Raw genomic sequence first — 19,721 nt, forward strand, 5'->3', positions numbered from 1 at the left:
ATGCTGATATATAGTAGATTTAATGTCAGTGTCAAGAGAAGTGTGAATGATATCAAGATATAATTGAATGCTAGTTAGTTGGTTGGTTAAATAAATAAATAAATAAATAAATAAATGCTATTTCTGAACATGTAATTGGTTACATGCTTGTTTGTGAGTGACTGGACAATGTATTGTAGTTACATTTGATTATTGGTGGTTATTAGTGATCGTAATTAGTGGCGTACTCTGGTCCATGGGGTTACGAAGAGTCGGACACGACTAAACAACAACAACGTGGTCATAATGAGATGCATAACATGATGAAATTATAACACAATAAAAAATAAATTGTGGATTGTGAATGACCAAGGACTGAATGTCTAGCCTTTGGCAGTTCAACCACCTCAGTCTCTATGTAGCAGAATAGAAAGACTGCGAGCGGAATATTTGACAGCTCCACCCTTTTAACAAAGGGTATATCAAGTCTTCTGGCAGACTTTTTAATGTACAAGTGAATCACAGAGTGACTTCTTCTAAGAGGTTACTGATGAAAATAAGCAGAAATGAAATACATAGCAAAGACATTTCCTTTTATCTTGCACCATCTTGTTAGAAATAAGAAAAAGCTGGCCATTTATTGTTTGGACAGTAAGCAGTATATAAATATTATAAATGAATGAATGAATGTACAATGGCATGTGAGCAAACCCCTTCTTTATTTACTGCTTTATTTGTTGCATTTCTAATCCACTTTTTCCTCCAAGGAGCTCAAGGTGGTATACATAGCTCTCCTTCTCCTCAGCCCCCTCCCTCCCACAACAAGCCCTATGAGGTAAGATAGGCTGAGAGATTATGACTGGCTCAAGGTCACTAGTGAGCATTATGGCCAAGTAGGGATTTAAGTCCTGGTCTCCCAGCAACCTAACCACTACACCACACTGGCTCTTATGGTCCAATTTTATGTATGTTTACTTGGCTGTATTTCCACTATGTTCAGTCGATCTTATACCCAAGTAAGTAGACTCAGAGTCGTGTAGTGACATAAATGCTTCTATGTACACACCAGAACTTCCTCCTGTTCCCTCCAACTCCAAATGCTTGGGCACAGATGAGTTGAGGCTGTAGGCGGAAGGAATGGCAAAAGCTTTACTGTGTACAGCAAGAAGCCTTGATTTTAGGATACATGCCTACAAGGGCTGGTTTCTGATGGCCTAAGTGCCAGACTTACCTGGCACGTTCATTACATATCTCTTAGGTGCCAGCTGAAAATGTTTCTCTTTAACTAGGCCTTTGTGGGAGGGACTTATTGGGTTGTTTTAGTTTTTGTTCTTGATTTATTCTTTATTTTGTGTTCTCATTTTGTATTTATATGTTCTGAACTGCCCTGTGATCTTTGGATGAAGGGTGGTATGCAAATCAAATCAAAGCAAAATCAATAAACACATTATTCTACCTGTTGGGTTACTACTGAGAACATGAAATATGTGGGTGCTGCTCCACATTCTGTTTTTGGGATGGCATACCCATGTGGCATGCTTATGTTAATGTAAATCAGACTAGCTAATTCCTGACTTGATTAAAATTGGTGTAACTACTAATTTTACAAGAGGTTAGGCAACTCCTTTTCATTAGCAATGAACCATGTAGAGTGGCAGGGCATACTCTGTTTGCATTAGCTGTAGCAATGAATTGAGTCAGGGAGCCTAAGAGCTCGACTATGTGCTCTATTTTCAGGAACAGCAGAGATAGGATTTAATTACTATTACAAGGCTGCATACAATGGGCTTTTACAACAACCTGTACAATTTTTTTACATGTGTGTCCATCACTACTGTGTGCTTTCAATGATGATGTGTGTTATACTCAAGCCAGAGAATTTGGATTTGTTGCAGTTCTCCGCCATCTGAATGCAGCTTCCCACCCCATTTGTAGCCATATAGTGGGGGTGAAGCAGTACATAGTCACCATTTTCCCAGACTTAATTCTTGTCCCAGGCTGTTCTTTCCAAATGCTTCTTCTGCAAGTTGTAGGTCTCCTCCTCACTCTAGTATTTGAATAGTGCTGCTGTTTCACACCCACTTCACAAGTTGTGAGCTTGACTGAACAACAGTTCACTCCAACCCCAGCAGTCTCCTCAATGTTTAGATCATCAGTGTCAGTTTCCCTGTTGTGTTTGCTATTGCTCACTATTAAAGCTCCGCAGCATCCGTCCCTTTGCCTAAGCCGGAACGTTAGACATCTTGCTGTGGTTGTTCAGTTCTTTGTGGTGATTGGCACACCACTGGGCCATGGAGCATAGCCAAGGGTAGAAGTCAACCTGGTGTTTGTACATCTCGCTCTTGCTATTTTTACTAAACAAGAACTTGTTCTGCACCTACTGTGCTACTATTCTGTTGCTGTTGACAATCTTTTGAGATTGTAAAGTCTTGGAAACTGTTCACTTTTCATTTATTCTTGTCACATTTCATTGGTTCTACACTTAGAACGAAGCATGGTCTGCAAACATCCAGCCACTCCTAAATTATCAACCTAGCACAGGAACAGAATGTCCAGGGGGCCAGTGCCATAGCAATAGCCTCTGGCAGCAGCATCACTGCCATTCACCAAGAGGGGGAAGGATGAGGCAGCAGTGAAATTGTGGCTGCAAGGGCATATTCCTGAAGCCAATCCAATGGTCCCATCCCACTCACACAGCCCCTGCCTCACTGTTGTATCACATCTCCCTTCAGTAAGCTGATCTAACATTCCCCACATGCCCAGAAGGGAATATGAGAGCAGTTGAAAGTGACGCTTATCATCCTTTCCCTATGACCATCCTGGTTGAGGCTGATGCGAGCTGCAGTCCAACACCATCTGGAGGCCCACAGGTTCCCCACACCTTCAATTGACGTTCTTCCGAGCGGATAAATAAAAGGAATTGATGGAGGGAGACCCTAACACCACTTACCTGAATGTAATCCTCATTCAGTGTCACTTATTTCTGAGGAGTCGTGTATAGGATTGCACTACTACAGCTATCCTATTTTCTGGTTCCACATTTGTGCTGTCCGAGAAAAAGAAAAAGAATAAAAGTAGATAATTTAGCAAACTAATATTTAGGAAATCATCCAAATAGCTTAGTAAGTATTTAAAAAACCAATATTCTAAAATCATTAGTGGGGCACTGGGAGAATTATTACATAAGTAACATTCTGAAGAAAGAATATTGGCCTGTAAAAATTACAGAGTTAAGTGGAATTTGCCCACAGTGCTCTCAGTCTTTGAATATTTCATGTAATAAATTTGTACCTCCGGTTAGTCCTTTGTGAGTAGTACCTTGCTTAATAAGCTTCTTTGAGTTTGTATGATAACCTCTCTTCTTCTTTTTTGGCTGATTCTCATTCTCATTGTTGTAAGAGACTGGCATTAAGGGAAGAGAATGCCTACTCTAACAGCACTACCATCGTTATTACATTTATATAGCCTTCAACCAATTAACAAGTACTCTTTTAAATCTGATTAACTGCAAGTTCCTAAACTGCTGCAGTGACCCAGAACCTTATGGTGATTATTTCATGAAAGTCCAAAAGTTTGTTTGTGCGTGCTCTCTCTCTGTGTTGCAATTTGCTTATAAAAGTTTTATATTCTTCCCTCAAAACTCCTTCCCATCCTTTGTTCAAGCTTCTTCTTGAATGCCCACTGTTCCATTTAGCTTCTTAAAAGAATGGGGATTTTGCTGATAGAGTTCAGAGCTTGACCCTGAGGTCTCATTAGACATGGAGCGGGACCCTCTAGCAAGTCTCCACACTTGCTGTCACCCTGGAAAGCCATCAGAGTACTTGTCCCAGGACTAGAGGTCCCCACACCAGCTGGCTGGATTCTTAACTGGCTAACCCCATGACTACAGAAGCAGGGGAAGTGGTGAGCCAGGCAGAAACGGCAGAACCACCACCATCAAAGTGCTTAATTAGCTGCTGTTGAGGAAGGGGAAGCTAATGGGAAATACCATCTCACATCAGGACCTGACTGAAAGCCAGGAAGGGGTTAAGCCTCTAGCTCCTATATAAGCTCCCCATCTGAGCTGCTTCATTTCCAAATCAACAGCTCTTATCAAAGTTTTGTTTTCTTCACCTGGGTGAAATGACTGTGGTCAGGTGACCTGATTCTACTCATTCTCTTACCCAGGTGCTAACAATTGATGGCAGCTTCATGGTGTCTGCTCTCTCTTCTTGAGGTCCTTTATATTCACACTGGGCTTGTACAAGAAAGCCATTCTAACACACAACACCTTCAGACAGAGGACTGCCCTTGACATCCCTTCAGTGGCCACCTCTGTATTCACAGGTAAGCACTCCTGCTCAACTTTTTGTCTGGGTGGGTAGGACAGCCCACCTTGAGTGAGTCTCAGTCTATTTCCATATGCACCCTACCTGCCAGGCTGTCTAGATCCCCACAAGGAAAAATTTACCAGGGGGTTCAGGATGGGGTAGCAGCTGGTGGCTCCTGAAGTGTTACAAGAAATGCTTATTTGAAAACTGAACAAAATATTGCCAGTATATTGACATTGCAGCATGTCCTTCTACCTGGGATCATGTGGGTAGGGATTTTCCACCAGGGATTGATGAGAGTTGTACAGTGGTACCTCGGGTTACATACGCTTCAGGTTACAGACTCCCCTAACCCAGAAATAGTATCTCGGGTTAAGAACTTTGCTTCGGGATGAGATCAGAAATCACGTGGCGGTGGGAAGCCCCATTAGCTAAAGCAGTGCTTCAGGTTAAGAACAGTTTCAGGTTAAGAACACACCTCCAGAACGAATTAAGTACTGTACGTAACCAGAGGTACCACTGTATTTCAATCAACTTGTTCTTAGGTGGAAGAAAAAGAGGCAAGAGGCTGCCACAGAGCCTCTTTGATACTGCATTTGGAGCCTCTGCCTGCTTACCCTATCATGATGCCTAAGGTAAACTTTCCCCTTTTGTGTACCATGCTGAATTGGAGAGGGGTGGAGAAAAAGCTTCTTTTTCCCATTCTTTCAAACATCAAGCCCACCTCAAGGAGTGTCATTGTTTGATTAGGATTGCTCACCTCAAAATTAAACTGAGACTAGTGTGCCACATCTTTATAGCAGATCCCATATTTCTTGAGCAGCTGGCAATGATGCTGCAAGTGACAAGTGCTGGGCAGCATAGACCTTTGATCTTTCCTAGTAAGCTGGATTTTACATGGACAAGCTTCCAATTCTGAAGGCCTTGAGTCTACTATCTCTAAAGGGCTTGGGTATGATCTCAAGGGCAGCGAATGACCGAATTTCCATTAATTGCAAATGGAGAGGTGAAGATCCCCAGGATATCAGGTGTATGACCATTGCATCCAAATGTGCAAAAAGCCACAAGCAGAGCAATCCCACTTTAATGAAAAATAAAGTGTGTTTCCCTCACATTTCTCTATCTAAATGCACTTCTTTGATGTTGTTTTGCTGCCATACCCAGTAGGATTCCAGGTAAACGGAGCCCTCTTCACCTTGTTTTTCTTTTTCAAGCAATAAAGGAGTGCTAGCAAGCCAGAAAAGTAGGGCATAAATATGAGCACCATTAAAACAAGTGATCTCCTCCTCTCACATTCCGTATTCTGAGAAGCATCGTGCTCATTTTTTTAATTAGAAATTCAAAATTTATTGCACTTTCTTAAGTGGCTTCTAAATGTTTCTGATAATACGTTGACAATAAAGAGCTCCTGTGTCCATCTACTTAATAGTGAAGATGAGTCAGCAACGCAGGAAGATGTAGCCTTGGGAGAGCAAATACTGGCTGAAAGCCTGCTGCTGCATTTTATTATTCTGATGAAGTGATGAAGTGTAAAACTTGTACAGTGTCATTTTGCCATGCATCTCTTTAGGGGTTCACAAAGAGTAGCAATTTCTTAAACGTAGGCAGGGAAAGTGTTGCTTTTAGTTAATGCATCATAAAAGGTCACCGTAAGTATATATGCAGAACTGTCAAAATGATGAGTGCATAAGTCAACATGCTGAAGCTCAGTTTACATCTGTTCTTTTTCTTTTTTAAAAAGATGTTTCCAGGCCATATTGTTGAAGAGATAAGTTTGAAAAGTGGTGATGTATGCTGAGAGCTTGGAAGCCACTGATTGGAGTACATAGCTGTAAAACATCTCTAGTGGGTGGAGGAAGCACCTTCAATGGCCTTCACAGTTCTTTGCACCTAGCCAAGAAAGGCGGGAGCAGAATAACTTTGCAGAAACAACAATGTGCAAACATGTTGCACATGAATTACATATCTAGCTGGCACTAATCAGCCCCCCTTGGCACAAAACGTGCATTACCTTAGTGCAGCATTCTGATTTTGTTTTAAAGCAGAATATTTAAAAAGACCAGTACGCCAAAAGATGCACGTGACAAAATCTAGTAGAATGAATGGCATAAGATTAGCTACCATTGTGGGAGCCAGAGCTCTTTGTGGAGCTAGTTCTTTACAGAATGTTGTTGTACAGACTTACATTTTCTTTTTCCCAGATGAATACTCCGCTGTTCACCGGGATTGTGATTAATCAATCATTTTAATGAACTTAGATTTATGCTCCATGTTTTCTGGCATTGCCCTTTTAATGTGTTCAATGCATAACACACATCATTAGTGTGTGTGTTTGTGTGTGTTTTAGCATGTGGATAGCATTGTAATTCAACATGTCAAATATATTACTTTTGTAGCAGATTTTAATTCATATTAAAGATAAAGGTAAAGGACGCCTGACAGTTAAGTCCAGTTGCAAACAATTCTGGGGTTGCAGCGCTCATCTCTCTCTATAGGCTGAGGGAGCCGGCGTTTGTTCGCAGACAGTTTTTCCGGGTCATGTGGCCAGCATGACTAAGCCGCTTCTGGCGAAACCAGAGCAGCGTATAGAAACACCGTTTACCTTCCTGCTGGAGTGGTACCTATTTATCTACTTGCACATGCTTTCGAACTGCTAGGTGGGCAGGAGCTAGGACCAAACAGCGGGAGCTCACCCCATCGCAGGGATACGAACCACCGACCTTCCGATTGGCAAGCCCTAGGCTCTGTGGTTTAGACCACAGCACCACCCACGTCCCTTAATTCATATTACTGAATGTCAAATAAAATGTTACAATAGGGATGATAACGTTCACATTACCTTGAGTGTGAAAGTAGCAATTGGCTGATTGTGGGTTTTTCTTCTTTATGTGCCACAGAAGACCTCTCATTTCAATACAGAATCATAGAATGGTAGAGTTGGAAGGGACCACGAGAGTCATCTAGCTCAAACCACTGCAGTGCAGGAAGCTTTTGCCCATGTGAGGCTCAAACCCACAAACCTGACATTAAGAGACTAATGCTCTACCAAATTTTAATCTTCTTTTGTGCTGGTGTCTTTTCTCTTGATCTCATCTGATTACATTATGGGACCATTTATTTATTCATTTATTTTCTGAAAAATTATGTGCAAGGAAGCTTTTGGATAGCATTCAAAGCAGTGCATTCATTTAGTGCCAAACCACGGAAGTCCTTATTCATTGTGTTACTTTGGCAAATCAGTTGGGGGGGCCACATTATGCATTATTTTAGATTTTTTGAAGACAGAATGCTGTCTGATTTCTGTTGGGATTTCTAATGAATTGTTGATGGCATGAAATGCTAAAGACACAACCCCTGGTTTCACTGAATACATTATAGTTAGTTTCAATGGAATTAAAATATGGAAAGGAATTTGGATCAAATGTGATCATAAAATATGCTAAGCCTCAGTTAAAATATTGTGTTGAGGACACACAAGGAATGCTGCGAAAGAATGCCACCACAGCACACATTCCATTCTGAAATGGAATAATATCTTATTCATGCTGGCATAGATTAGATCAAAATCTAATCCTACAGGCATTTTTAAAGCAATGCAGAATTTACACAGAAAGTAAAATGTAAAACACACCAGGCCTTATAACTATATATATATATATATATATATATAGCATCCACAGTGCATTCACACAGTGAGAGAAATACTTGCACACATGCTCAGTAGATTAAAAATTATAATAGTGGAAGTAATGGAGGATAGGGAGGTAGTAATTGAGGGCAGAGGACAGCAGAAGTACCACCTACCACTATGGTTGGAAATCATCACTATAAATGGGGGGGGGGGTGAAGTGTTTGTGTATGGACAAATGCACACACAAGGGTGTGCATGACCTGCCTGTGTGCTCATGCTCCTGTATAAACCAAATGTGTCATCTATTTGTAGATGACACATTTGTAGGTTCACATAGATGTGATTCAGCTTTTATCTGACTTTGCAGGCACTTGCAATATTTTTTAAAATCTAAAAATAATAAAAGAAAAACTTCTGTAAGCATTCATAGAAACTTCAGGTCAGGCACAAAAGAGCTTGCGGCAACTTTGCTCAGTGGCATGTGACTGTGGAAGTTGGTGTGGAGATGACATTGCATCTCCCCACTAGTGGTGCTCTTTTAACATCTTCTGTGCTTTCCACATTAATCGGATTCTTCTAAAAAGTGAGCCACTTATACTGATAAACATCACAGCATCTAGTGACTTACACATTTGTCCCATTTATTCATTCATTTTTTTATAAGGTAAGGTAAAGGACCCCTGGACTGTTAAGTCTAGTGCGACTATGGATTGTGGAGCTCATCTTACTTCAGGCTGAGGGAGTTGGCATTTGTCCACAAATAGCTTTCTGGGTCATGTGGCCAGCATGACTAAACTGCTTCTAGTGCAACGGAACACCATGACCGAAGTCAGAGTGCACAGAAACACTGTTTACTTTCCCACTGCAGCAGTACCTATTTATCTACTTGCACTGGTGTGCTTTCAAACTGCTAGGTTGGCAGGAGCTGGCACAGAGCAACGAGAGCTCACCTCATTACGCAGATTTGAACTGCCGATTCGAACTGCCCAGAAATAAACTGCAGCCAAAGATTGCGCTATCCTTGTTTACATATATGAATGCAACATTTAACTTTCAGCGTCATTTCCTAAAATTTAGTCTTATGTATCTTTCTGTAGTGTTTGGTAACTTTTTTATTTTAATTTTCAAAACAGGGCAACCAATAACCTTAATAAATCATCAGATTGTTATATAAATCATGCATGTTTAAAATTGAGCTGACTGATTTACAAATCAGGCTTCTGAATTAAAGGTTGTATTGCTGATTTATTAGTTGCTTGATGGTTTCCCTAAATCACACTACTCATTTGTTTGAGTTACTGTGCACCATTAGTACTACCATCACACAAATTGCATGCCTTTTATAAATGATGCAACTGCCTCTTTAGCTCATGTAATGGACAACATTATTATGGGTCATAACAACATCCGTCAAGTTGACTGATCTCTGCAAATCTATGACACTCTTGTGTTTTAACCCAAAGTATGAAGGAATCTGATTTGTAGTCATGTTTGTCTAAGTCATGATATTGTCTACATGACAACCTGATTAATGATGCGCTGTGCATGCTTCCCCCCGCCCCATCCTGCAGTATACCTTAATGGAGAAAAGGTATGTAAACATAAGCATTAATCAAGATGAATGGAAGAATATTAGTGTTTTATTATAGAGCTTTTATAGTCGTCCATTCAATGCTCAGAATCAACTGAATGATGCTTTCATTTTAATAAATGGGGTTAGATTGGTGCAATGTTCTTTAGCCTACTCCTGAATTTTTCAAGGAAGGAAACTGAAGCACTTCTCTAGGAATATGAAACATGTTCCTTCAGGGCCAAGCAAATGTTGGTCCATCTTAGGCATATTAGGGTAGCCGTGAACAATTTCAGGCCACACAGACATCTTCAGGTACTCATTCTCTCATAGGAGATTCTGAAAGGGGAAATTGCAAAGAAAAATGGAAATGCTTTGGAATATTAATGAGAACTTTTTTTAAAAAAAAAGTAAACTGATGTGAAAATGTAGAGAATTGAGTTTCAGACTGGAAAAATGAGAGAGAGAGAGAGAGAGAGAGAGAGAGAGAGAGAGACTAAAACTGGAATACAGTCATACATCGGGTTAAATGTGCTTCAGGTTGAGTGTTTTCAGGTTACGCTCCGCAGCGACCTGGAAGTAACAGAGCATGTTACAATCTGGGTTTCTCCACTCGTGCATGCGCAGACGCTCAAAATGACATCACGCGCATGTGCGGAAGCTGCAAATTGCAACCCGCGCACTCGCAGACGTGGGTTGCGTTTGCTTCAGGATGCGAACGGGGCTCCAGAACAGATCCCATTTGTATCCAGATGTACCACTGTATTCACCTACCCCTTATTTATTTATTTATTTATTTAAGCAGTTCTATACCACCGTATATATATATAAAATCAGGGTGATGTACAACAATAAAACACAAAACACCACTAAAACAATAGTTAGTAGAAGACCATTCCTTGGGGCTATTATATTCCTACTGCCATTATTATTATTGTTATTATTATTATTATTATTAAAAACATTTCTTATCCTTTTATTGCATATGACAGCTGAGTATAGGCTTTGGACAAAGGGACCAGGGGATTTTTTTTAAAAAAAAAATCAAACCAAAATATTATAATTTCTTAAAGCTTACTTAAATTGACGGAATAAGGGTTATTTGCAAATTGGTTTTATAACAATGCATAGCTTGATAATAGCTTAAAGATGTTGCTGTTGTTTTAAAAAGGTTAAATGACGTTATTTAGAGACTTGCTCTAGTTCCCAGCTCTGTACTAAACCACTGGACAATGAACTTTTTTATATACACCCCTGCTAAATCATAGAGAACTTTACAGAAGTATTTTTCATGGTTGGGTTTCTCTGCCCCACAGACTTCAATTCTCAGTACTCTTATCTCTGGCCAGGGAATAACTGTCTCTTCAGGTTAACCAGTAACTTCCAACACTCTGGCCTCAGTTCTCCCTCTTAATAAAATCTTCTTCTCTCCCTCTGTTTCTTCTTTCAGTGCTTTTAGCTTTAAGAGATTGCTATCCCATAAACCATTAGCTCTCCCTGCCCCCCTCTGGATGTCAGCAGTTGTCCCCGCCCCACTGTGGCTGCTGCTCTCCCCTTCAGACTATCTCAAATCTTGCTGCTTGAGATTCAGTGAATCTCTTCATATTCCCCCCACCATGTATCCAGCTGTCCCCAACATTGCTCAGCTTGCCCTTTTATTCTTTCCAGTCAGAACCCTCCAACCAATCACCAGTTTTTCAGGGGAATACTGAAACCTCATTGGCCTTTAACTATGACTCAATACATTTGAATGGAATGCTGACCAATCACAACCTGACTCATGTAAATGCTCCTTTCACAAACTATCATAACTGAAGTCCCACTGTTTACATAGTCGTCTCCTTAGCAACAGTATCAGTTTAATTGCTTCCTGGCAGACTGCCAGGTGAACCCCAGCACAATGTATTTCTCTGGCTTCAGTTAGGAATAAAACCTTCATGCAGTAAACTATTTGCAATCCCAACAGTGTTCATAACAGAACAACCTTTAACGTTTAAATTGCTCGTCATAAAAATAGTTTCTTCACATTAACCTTTTAAATATTTGATTATTTCTCAAATGTGGCTGCTGCTGTTGCATTTATTTAATTGTTAGAAGGTGAAGAGCCTCTGAGGTATTGCCTATTATTCAGGGAAATTATTTCCCACCTTCTGCCACAGCATCTAACCCCCCTGGCATTTTCCTGAGCACGTTGTACAAACATGTATTTACAGTAATCCATGGAATCAGCTTTAAGTTACATTGTTTTTGATCTATTGACCCAAGACCATTTATGTGTTAGCAGAAACAACTAAAGCAAGGACGGTCATGGATTCCACATTGGCATTTTAGTTAAGCAGGCTGCACTGGAAAGATGACAATGGAAACATTGAGTGACCTTTCATAGTCAAAGTCAAATACATTTTTCTGCAACAGTTGAGATCCAGAAGGTTATTGACAAGCATTCCATTTTGGATGGCTATAGCCATCTATAAATTTTGCAGCTGCTACAACAAGTAGGTTCTAACATAGCTCTGATCAAAACTTTCCCCTCAGCTTGATATTCTGAGGCAGGAATGGTCAATGTGGTTCATTCATTCATTCATCCATATCAGGACAGTGTACACACTGTAATACTGTTACAAGTTTATACCTGGACTCACATGTTTGCAGCCAGCACTCATATATGTTCATATACACGCTGCTGAGCCATTTAGGCTCTTTTACTAGAATTATGGCATGTGCTTTTTATGGACATATGCTAACTCTTAACCCTATGCCCGCAAGAAGATCTCACATAAAGAAATAAAGAAGGTTTGTTTTATTACATGAAAAAATAGAGACAGAATATATAAAAATACAGCTACAGACAGCAAAGTTACAAACCAAGCAGGTAGCAAACTACAATACACATCTTGATTAAAGAGTAAAAGATTCCCTAACTATTCTAAAAAGCCCCAAAGAAACGCAGGCAGAAGCTAGAAGTGGAAAGAAGGCGTGGGGGAGGGGGAGTACACCTGTCCTTAAAACAAAACAGAAGTGTGTTGAGTCCTTGGGAGCACTGGGTAAGTGCTGTCCTATTGGAGCTGGAAGAGCCAATTAACCTTTGAATCAAATGGGCTTTAAAAATTCCTTTTTGCCAACACATGGCAGTGGAGAGGGGAGGGGAGGGGAGGGGGCTGTGGACTGGGTGATTTCTACAATGTCCACAATTACTTCCAGAAGAGTGAGAAATATTGTTGAACTCCAACTCCCATCAGCCCCAGCTAGCTTGGCCAATGGTCAGGACTGATAGAAGCGGTAGTTCAACATGTTGGCTACCTCTGGTCTGAGCCATGGCTGCTGTAGTATAAAACAATATGAAATAGTAAGCATACAGTGGTACCTTGGGTTAAGAACTTAATTCGTTCTGGAGGTCCGTTCTTAACCTGAAACTTTTCTTAACCTGAGATACCACTTTAGCTAATGGGGCCTTCCTCTGCCACTGCGACACTGCTGCGCGATTTCTGTTCTCATCCTGAAGCAAAGTTCTTAACCTGAGGTACTATTTCTGGGTTAGCGGAGTCTGTAACCTGAAGTGTCTGCAACCCGAGGTACCACTGTAGTATGAAACACTTGTATGGCTGTTTGTAGGCTTCAGAAGAAAGAAGTTGGGGCATTTCTCTATAGATGCAATTCAAAACAAAGGGGATTGGAGAGGATGTGGCCATCTGCTGGGGAAAGTTGTAAAGGTGTCCAGAAAGAGATGGGAAAGGACACCTGGATGCCTTCTCTGATGCTTGTTTGGGGGTATAAAAGGGCCAAAGAAACAGTCAGAGAAAGGGCAAGTATGGGATTCATCATGATGACCTCTTTGTATTCCTGCAAATCTTTGGGCTTCCCTTATGATGTTCCTGATTGCAGGAACACTTTGGCTACCAAGGGCAAGCCTGAGAAGTGCTTGACTGGAGCTGCTGCTGTGTAAAACCTTCCACGATCTATTTTAAAGGTATGATGCCTTCCAAATGCTGTGGACTACAACTCCCCTCACCCCTAACCATTAGCAATACTGACTGAGGCTGAGGGGTCTTGTAATCCGCAGCTTCTTTGGGGTACCATATTGGCCCCTCTGATCTACATAACCATAAAAGGTAAAGTTGGGAGTTATCCTCAGAAGCTTTCTATTGATTACATTATTCTTTGCATTTAAAATTTGAAATAGAGTCTCAAACCATATTTACTTGCTCCAAAATAATCCATATGGTGAGCCAAGGATTTGAATTTAGATCTTCATGTGCAAGCCCCACTACCTGACCTTTAAATTATATTGCTTCTGTCTGCTTTTGCTGTTTTCCAAACAGCAGTTTTTGTCTTGCAGAAAAATCAAAGGCTGTAGAGTGTATTTGCACATTTCTATCCTTAAAAATAGGTCTGATGTTGCAGTAATTAATCAGACAAAATCATGCTTACTGACTTGAAGGAGAACAGAAGATCACACCTGCACTTTCATGAAAGCAACATATAATTTATACTCTTTTTATATGAATTTATGGCAACACCCTCCCCCGCCCACCCAGCTTCATTGGTTTACTCATTCAAAGGGTAACTAGGTGTATGGAAAATTTCACTAGAGCTTCTTGTTTATTTAAACTGCTTCTTTAGAATTAATTATGTAATGAAATTTAGCTTTAATGAATGGCTCTTTTTGCGCAAACCAATTTGTGGGTGAGTTAAATTTCCTACAGCTGAATTATTGGCTATCATGCCTATATAAGTGGTTTTTCCATTGCCGTACAACACATCAGCTTAAAACCTGGGGTGGTTTAAATATGGGGGGGGGGGTCTGTATTTGGAAATGTTTCTTTCAGGTCAAAACAAAACTTGGATAAAATCACCTGCAGAGCAAAAAATTAATTGTATCAAGCGGTATATAATTTTTATGAAATGGATAATTGATAAACTCCCACAGGCTGCAATTCTGAGGTCATTGTATTGGGAATACAAATATCATTTTTACCATCATAAACAATGGACTATTGGCTCAAGTCAGAAAGGCAGAAGTCAGGGCAGAGCAATGATTGAGTATTCCTCTATTTGTCTTTTGCTTTAATTTTTGTTCATATTTTCATTAGAAAGGGAGAGATTTCTCCTTAACTTCAGGGCATGCTGGATGACTGAGATGGCTTTGGATTCCTGGGATAAAAATGGCTGCCTGGCACACTTCCAGTATGGCTCCTTTTGGCCCTACTGATATTGGTTGGTTGAGCCAAGGCTTCAGAGGATTCAGTGGTGGTGAGGAAGGAGGAACCAGAATCAGATACCCTACTCTGACACTAAAGCTATGTCTCCAGTATTAGCTGGGTAGATCTGAACTATCCTATGACTCCCTCGCAGGGATCATAGGATCTTGCCCTTACATTCTATTGTTGCCTTAGAATTCATTTGCATTTGCTGCTCCTACAACCACTGCTGACTTGAGACTCTTCCCCCTCCACTTGACATATGCTACTTGCACTATCCTTGAACCATGGTGTGCCTGAGTTCAGTTTATTATAGCCCTTTTGTCTATTAGAAGTCAACATCAAAGTCAATGACAGGAGATGTGAAGGCCAGACTGGCATAAGTTATTGTTCACTCATGTCAGCAATTTTCGTTTCCCCTGAATGCCTTACCTTGACATAAAAGTCTTAAAGTTAATTATTCCTGCTGGCATAAAGTCATGTTCCAAGACAGCCCGAAGTTTTACCCATCATGTTCTACTCATTTTTAAGTAAAATACCACATTCATGAATGTTTTATTAAACTTGCCCCCTCCATGAGTTGGATCTTGTACAGAACCCAAGCAGGAAGCTGTCAGATATCAAATTAGATTATTACTACATCAAGTCAAGTATTGCCTGTTCTTGACTAGTAGTGGCTCTTCCAAGTATCAGCAGGAGGTCTTTTACTTCTGAACTTGATATGGCAGAAATGGGGCCTGAGACCTTCCACATTCAAAGCATTAGCAATACAATAAATGTAAGTGGTCACTAAGAATGGGGATTTGCAATCTAATTTCTATTCTCAGCATTGCCCATAAATACATATCCTATGTAAGTATAGGGGGGGATTCAGTTCTCTCAGGGTTTTGGTGTTATTTCAACTGTTAGGCTGATTTTAATTGGTCTTGTTTTGGTCTGGTCTGTTCCTGCTATTTTGCAATGGTTTTTATATTTTCATATATACATTGACATGGTTGTTTCATTCTGTGTTATGTTGCATGCTTTTTGTTTGAAACTGCTCTCCAATTAGAGGGTAATGAATGATGGTCTCTGCATTTTTTAGATATGGGATATGACTTTAAGTGTGAGCAACACTGAGAATGGAAATTAGTTTGAAAGTATGTCAATAAATAAATTGTAAGTCAATAAACAAACAAACTTACAATCAGCCATTTGTATAGCATCATCAACACAAAAGATGTGGGTGTTAGCTGGCTTGGGAGAACCCAAAGAGTTGCAGAACTACAAAAAACAAAAGTAAAAACAAAAACCCTACAGTAGGCAGGAAAACTAAAAACTATCCTATAAGATCAGTGTGTGCTCAGTGGGCAGAGAATGCTAACTGACTGCTGGATGATGAATGGAAAATGGGTGGGGGAGGGGATTGCGGTATGATTGAAGACTGGCAAGTACTGTGAACAGGAAAACTCCACACTGCAACATTTTGTTGCAATGAACTTGTCACAATTCTTTTCCAATGTAAAAATCTTTGAATTTTTTTGGTTGCTTTGGAATTTCAAACTATTAATATTCATCACCTGAAATTCAAAAATGTTATTGCTATTTCATTTACTTACTTACTTACTTACTTACTTACTTAATTATTTGCATACTTAGAATCAATAGCTCCATAAAAATATATCAAGTTGGTATACAATATACATGAATAAAAATGGAGTTTCCTAGAGCAGGGTATGACACACTAAAAGCTCAGTGCCAAGTGAAGGCCAACTGAATTTCAGGGGCATGGGGAACCACCAGAATTACCCCATCTGAGGATCTTGGTGGTAGACTAGATGTGTTAATTATATAGACATGTGCTACAAAGTTAGGTGGAAAGGTAGTTGTAACTGAAAAATGTAGCAGCTCTAAAAAGTCTAAATTAATCTTGTTGAATGCTGTCAAATTCTGAAAGCATCAATAGCAGAATCCTGTCAATTTTCTAAATGCTGTTGACAGTCAAAGGCTGTTGACAAGAGTGTTCAGGTGTTGTTGTCAAGTGATAACAACATTTGATTGCTGTCAAATGTTTCAAGAAACCTATGATAGCGGTGAATGGCTTCTGCATAAATGTGCTGCTGAAGTAAGATGGGGGGAACTAAGGTTGCGTACATGTTGTTTTACCGATTTAAAATGTACCTATATAGCTCTTTTCTTAGTTTGTATAAAAGCTGATGTGGAGGGAAATGCATTAAATTGCAGTATTTCCTAAGAGATGAGAGGATTGATACAGAATAGCTATTGGATGTGCGATGGGCTGGACTCAACCTTGTCACTGGAGCACTGATGCCAACTATAGGAGGCCCTGAGGGTCTGGGAACCCACAAAACATTGTTGTGGGTTCTCAGCACCCATACCATGGGGCCTCTGACACAATTTCTCGGGCCTCATGAAGCACTGGAAGTTGTGTCCAAGGCCTTGTGGGGTCTCCAGTGCGACTTCCAGATCCTTGTGAAGCCTTGCGGGGCCTCAGAGGGGGTATCTGAGGCCTCACCGGGCCTCGCATGTGCCTTCTGGGACTCCCAGGCACTGCTGCAGTGAACGTGACCTAACATGATGCCATTACATCACGTCACAACACACTCATCACTGGGCACCTATAGTATGGGGCCCACTTTGGTGCCCCTGCACTGGAGATTCAGGTGACCTTGGTGGCGAGGAGTGTATTTTTCCAGCTCCAGCCACATTTGGACAGAAATGACTTGACTTGGCTTACTTTATGCTCTAGTACCTTCTGGACTGGATTACTGCAACCCATGCTCTACATGGGCTGCCCTTGAAGACAACTTGGAAACTTCAATTGGTCCAAAATGCAGTGGCCAGATTACTGGCTGGCATTCCACTGAGATCTCACATAGCCCCCATTTAAAAACAGCTGCACTGGTTGCCAGTTGTTTCTGGACCCAATTCAAGGAACTCACATTACTTTAAAAAGTTCTAAATGACTTAGGCACTGAGTAACTGAATGACTGCCTTCTTCCTTACAGACCCTCGTGGGCACCAAGATTAGCAGAAGGCGTAATCTTGGTTCTTCACCATGCTCAGAAGCTTTAGGGGTAGTGGCCCAGGAGAGGGCATTTTTTGTGGCAGCCCCTAAATTGTGGAACCGCCTGGCATCTTCATTATATAGTGTTTGGCAAATGCTGAAGACACACAACTTTACCCTAGCTTTTGACAGTGAAGATAGATCTTTAGGACTCTCCTTATTTTTCTGGTTGTAAGTTGTTTTAAACTGTTTCTAACATTGTGTTTTAACCCATGCTGGGAGCTGAGAGGGAAGGGTGACAACAACAACAACAATTTTCTGGACATTTGGTCCCCTTTAATGACTTTTGTTAACAGAAGTGAGGAGGCAGTGAGACCTCAAATGGCACAAGCTTCATTTTGGAGAGAGGCTCTATCATAAAATGAGTTGTATTCATTTTTTGTAACATGATGCAGGCGCTCACAATGTACATAAGATAGGGACACACATTGTTCTGATCAGAAACATTTACTGAACAAATACCTCTTGGGATTCCATTTGTTTGTTATGAAAATAAAATAATCACAATAATCATTTTATCTATCATCTATCTATCTTTCTATCTATCTATCTATCTATCGTTTCCCTTTGGTATGCAAAAGCTGTATCAGCAAGTTCGCTACTAGCACCTGATTGCCAAGCAGAGTGACTTGGGAAGGCTTTCCCCTCCCCTAACAAATAACCAATTTCTTACATGGACCCACAAAAGCTCACTAGGTATTTCCACACTGCTACTACACTTCTGCTACGCTGCACTACCACTTAAATATGTGTTTTCTCTACATGTCCCATAAATGTGCTGGCTGAGGTAGCACAAGGCTACATCTCATGCTGGTTCCATGTTCTACTTTGGAAGGAACCCTTAACTACAGCTGCCCAGTTCAAACTTTACAGGAAACCTAGGTTTAAAAAATGGGGATATATTCCCCAAAGCTGGCATGTGATGGAAGGAAAGGATGAGGATGAAGTGTACAGAAACACTGCTTGTTACAGGTCCCATAAACCATGGTTTATTGGGCCCAGATCATGATGCTTGAATCAAGTCCACCTGTGTTCTTCTCCATAGTAAGTTTCTGTGGAACAGAAGGAATACACAAGAACATATTCGACATCAAAAATAGTGTTGGCTGCTATTCCCTTCTTCTTTTTCCCCCATCAACACACTTGTATATAAATAGAGCTGTGAAATATTTAGTCACAGAACGTATGGACCCTTCATCTCCATGCTGGGAGAAGCTTCCATTGATTTCTAAAAGCACAGTTAGGGGGCACTGCTGCTGTGTTTCCCGTATTAAGGCCACTTCCTGCTTTGCCGTGACCCTAAACCCTCTCCCTTGGAAGGAACTGGGTCTGACACATACTGGGTTGGATACAAGTTGCTTTAATTCACATCTTCTCAGTGGCAGAGAAGGAGTACACTTTATTTTCAGCATTCAAAGCATGTCACCCAAACAGTTCAGTGTCTTAACTTTCCTTTTTTCAGCTCTAATGCTAATTGTAGCAAGAATCTGAGCAGCTCTCATTATTGATCACTTTGGGATTTTTGTAGATAATGGGCTAATTGCTTGTTTGTTAGTCATTCTTGCAAATAATTAACAAAAGCAAAGTACAAGGTGATTGTGTCTGTAAGGGAAAGCTTGCAGGGGTGGAACAGCAAGTGTGTCATACAACTCAGAAAACTATGCTGTGAGAGGCAAGCAGGAGCCATTACAACTAGGTCACAGCTGTTATGACAAAGCATCCTCTTTGAAAAAAGTATTGCTCCTGCAACTTCAAAGGTGAAGCTAATTTGTTTAGCTTGTCACATGAACACCAATGTAATGAATTACACTGGTCTTTGGGGTTGCTAGGTATTCGACCAACATAACAAGTTCGTCTAAGTCTTTGCTATATTTGCATTTCTGCCGATAGGGAATTCATTAATAATTAGTCATTTCCTGTTCTCTAAACTATCCGGATGGCAGCACTAATCTACCAAGCTGGTCTG

General features: G+C 40.6%; 2 long non-coding RNA genes across 5 annotated transcripts; one reads left to right on the forward strand and one right to left on the reverse strand.

Moving 5' to 3' along the window:
- Positions 1–913: 913 nt before the first annotated feature.
- On the forward strand, positions 914–5,403 carry LOC309530837. 3 transcript variants are annotated; one of them, XR_014218936.1, is made up of 4 exons: positions 920–1,013; positions 3,707–3,882; positions 4,147–4,305; positions 4,835–5,403. It is a non-coding gene; the product is annotated as an uncharacterized lncRNA (long non-coding RNA). The 3 variants fall into 3 exon arrangements; XR_014218934.1 differs by lacking the exon at positions 3,707–3,882 and having other exon boundaries at positions 914–995; XR_014218935.1 differs by lacking the exon at positions 3,707–3,882 and having other exon boundaries at positions 914–995; positions 4,850–5,403.
- Positions 5,404–9,542: 4,139 nt separating this feature from the next.
- Positions 9,543–11,106, reverse strand: LOC309531667. 2 transcript variants are annotated; one of them, XR_014219369.1, is made up of 2 exons: positions 10,769–11,106; positions 9,543–9,829 (listed from the first exon to the last, which is right to left on the reverse strand). It is a non-coding gene; the product is annotated as an uncharacterized lncRNA (long non-coding RNA). The 2 variants fall into 2 exon arrangements; XR_014219370.1 differs by having other exon boundaries at positions 10,454–11,106.
- Positions 11,107–19,721: the final 8,615 nt, after the last annotated feature.

This window comes from Podarcis vaucheri (assembly GCF_965113315.1).
Source record: "Podarcis vaucheri genome assembly, chromosome: 4".
NCBI lineage: Eukaryota > Metazoa > Chordata > Lepidosauria > Squamata > Lacertidae > Podarcis > Podarcis vaucheri.